Source organism: Lontra canadensis, unplaced genomic scaffold (assembly GCF_010015895.1).
Source record: "Lontra canadensis isolate GAN:19392208 unplaced genomic scaffold, GSC_riverotter_1.0 scaffold14, whole genome shotgun sequence".
Classification (NCBI taxonomy): Eukaryota; Metazoa; Chordata; class Mammalia; order Carnivora; family Mustelidae; genus Lontra; species Lontra canadensis.
The window spans coordinates 1,797,314-1,801,210 of NW_022631008.1; positions in this window are offsets into that span (position 1 = coordinate 1,797,314).

Sequence of the window (3,897 nt, forward strand, 5' to 3'; positions counted from 1 at the left end):
ATAGAGCTGGAGGGGTAGTTCCCCTAGGAAATGCCCTTTCTGAAATAACTCATCAGTTCCTTGGCAGGTGGGTCACCCACTGTTACTGTCTCAACACCTTTAGCAGAAAGTTGCTTTTTGGCAGTCTCCCCCACCCTCGTTGGTCCCTAACAACCTAGCTCCCACTAGAAGATTTAATTGAAAATCTGTAAAGTCTTCTTCACAAAATCAGAAATGCAACCTAATGCCTACTTTATTTTAGTTTACTTTATTGTACTAGTCAGGGCTCTCCCGAGAAACAGAACCAAGAGGATGTGTGTGTAGTTACATGCATATATACACACCTATGTGTACATATATTTATATAGGAGATTCTAAGGAGTTGGCTCATGTAATTTTGGAGACTGGTAGGTCCAAAACCTGCAGGGTGGACTGGCTGCCTGGGGACACAAAGAAGAACCTATGCTATAGTTCAAATCTGCCATCTGCTACAGGTTCATCCCTTGCTCAGAGACGGTAAGTCTTTTTTTCTGAAGGTCAGGCCTTGAAATGAGTGCATGAGGCCCACTCATTATGGAGGAGAATCTACTTTATTCAAAGTCCACCAATTTAAATAGAAATCTTACCCAGATCACTCTCTTAAAAGCATCTAGACTAATGTTCAACCAAATATCTGGCACCATGGCCCAGCTACATTGACACATAAAATTTGTTATTACATTTGGTTTATTATTTTATTTTAAACACAGATGCCTCGACACTCCCTTGGCTTAATGTGACTCTTTTCTGCCTGAGAGCGGGGACCTGCCTGCAGCTTACTTATCAATGTATCCACAATACCAGTTCCATAGATGGATGAACACCAAAAATTTTCTCTGGCAAAGACTATAACATGACTGCAAACTCCAAGCTGCTTATTATCACAGCTGGGACACAGCAGCAAGAGCGACAAAGCCATCTTAATTTGGTCAAGCCTAACATGAACATCTTTAAATTCATCGTTCCTAATATTGGAAAATATAGCCCAAACTGTAGGTTGCTTATTCTTTCAAATCCACTGGGATATCTTGACCTATGTGGCTTGGAAGATACATGTTTTTCTCCAAAACTGTTTTATTAAAAGTGGTTGCAATCTGGATCCAGCATGGTTCCATTACCTAAAGGGGGAAAAGTTGGAAGTTTTCCCATTGAGTTGTCATGGTAGGTCCTCAGGGAGCATGGAGACTCTAGTGTGCCTGTGTGCAGTAGAGTCAATGTTTTGGGTGTCTCCCTGAGGAATCTGCACAAGGTGAGACAACCGGAAGGCTGTACTTCCTGGGCCACTGGACTGTGTGTGGCAGATTTGGCAGAAAGTATAATGAAGACTCTTAGGTGGGTGCATGCATCCCATTTCCACCATAACTCAGGGTCTCTGTGGGATGAAAGGTGAGGTCTTCCTTAGTGTTCTTTGTGTCTTGGGACAGTTATTGTTCAAGTAGTAATACTGAAATGGCCTAGGGAAAACATCAGTTTCCTAAAGTTACAGACAGGAATGGTTCACAAGCCCTGCAGGTATATCTCAATGCTGGGTGATCCCTCCTGGTGTGGTTCTAGATTGGTCCATGTGAAACAGCTCCACCACCTCTGGGGCACAGCTGCCAGTGTAGCCTCTGCTGCTGCTGCCCTTCAAAGCAGATGTGTGTTTACTGTGTGTTACAGGACTCCTGGTCCCTTCACCCACCATGCCCAGTCCAACTTTTTTCTCCAATCACATGCTGGGATCCCATGTTTAAATTCAATATTGCATCTATTGTGAGATTTTATATATATATATGCATATATATATGCATATATATATACAAATATATATGTATATATATCAAAATATAGAATACATTGTCATTTAATGTAACAAGAAAGGTTTGTATATAAACAATGCAACCAACTATCCATGTGTCACACCAACTGAAATTCTAAATAATCTTTGTACAGTAAAAAAATAAACATTGACGACCACTAATCTTTAATTATCTTTCTTTAAATCCTTCTGGAAAACTTGGTTTATAAATAAATCTTCCCATTTTAAATACTCCCCCCCAACACACACACATTATTGGATGTGAGGTGAGTGTATAGCAAGAGCTCTTGGTTGATGCTAGCTAAGCAATATTTAACTGTTCCTGTGAATGCCATATTGTCATTCAGTGACATGAATTGGGCTTTGAGCTGATTCTGCACATGGTTTCTTTCAGTCATTCCTTGCCTTCCTTCACTTTGCTCCTTTTAGGGAGATAAAGGTGGGATGCTGACCCTTGTAGATTGCATGTCAAAGGCCTCAGTACTATCTGGTTTCTGGATGAGTTTGATCAACAAGGGCACTGGCAGTCAGGGGTAAGAAGAAGGAGGGGCTACTTTTTCTCTTCCTTGTGAGCCTCAAGTTGCTGAAACACATAACTCAGCATCACAAATCTTCCCATTTCCCAGTTTTGCCTCATGGAAATGCTCTCTGGAATACTCACCACTAGCAGGGAAGGTAAGACTATTTTCTTAAAATTAAAGTAATAATAATAAATAAATAAGGCAAAATAAAATAAATCAAATCAAAGGAACGGTAATGCAACTCACATTGAGATATCACCTTACACCAGTTAGAATGGCCAAAATTAGCAAGACAGGAAACAGCATGTGTTGGAGGGGATGTGGAGAAAGGGGAACCCTCTTACACTGTTGGTGGGAATGCAAGTTGGTGCAGCCTCTTTGGAGAACAGTGTGGAGATTCCTCAAGAAGTTAAAAATAGAACTTCCCTATGACCCTGCCATTGCACTACTGGGTATTTACCCCAAAGATATAGATGTAGTGAAAAGAAGGGCCATCTGTACCCCAATGTTTATAGCAGCAATGGCCACGGTCGCCAAACTGTGGAAAGAACCAAGATGCCCTTCAACAGACGAATGGATAAGGAAGATGTGGTCCATATACACTATGGAGTATTATGCCTTCATCAGAAAGGATGAATACCCAACTTTTGTAGCAACATGGACGGGACTGGAAGAGATTATGCTGAGTGAAATAAGTCAAGCAGAGAGAGTCAATTATCATATGGTTTCATTTATTTGTGGAGCATAACAAATAGCATGGAGGACATGGGGAGTTAGGAGAAGGGAGTTGGAGGAAATTGGAAGGGGAGGTGAACAATGAGAGACTATGGACTCTGAAAAACAATCTGAAGGGTTTGAAGAGGTGGGGGGGTGGGAGGTTGGGGTAACCAGGTGGTGGGTATTAGAGAGGGCACGGATTGCATGGAGCACTGGGTGTGGTACAAAAACAATGAATACTGTTATGCTGAAAACAAATTAAAAAAATGTGTAAAGAAAAAAAGGAACGGTAATGCAACTCAAGATAAGAGAACACAGTCTGCAAACAAAATTTCTCACTTAATACATTTTGTCAGCAAACTACAAAGGGTCCTTAAGGACCTTGGAAATGGTAAGGAGGAAGCAATCAAAATTACTTTTTAAGTCTCTTCCAAATTATCACCATTGGGAGCTACTCTAAAGCTAGCGAGTTTCATCTCTATTTTTAAAAGTTCTTACAATAATGAAATTACCTTTTCTGTGAAAGACTAAAGAAGAATGTTCGCAGATATTTGGTTTGTGGTAGTGCCATAAATTCCAAAGAATGCACTGGCCATATTCAATAAACAGATTATTTTCTGAAAGAATGATTTTCCATATCACAGTTGATGTAACCAGTCATAGACCATGCTCGTCTATCAACCACAAACTTAACTCTTTTCCTCCCTAAAGATATGCACACCTCCCAAGTTCTCTGTTTCTCTTACATTCTGTGTTGACTCAACAGGGTCTATATCATTGGAACAGTCCTTCTTTTCTTCCTTTGCTATTTCTGGTTGAATTATTTAAGCTGCTTGAAACTAT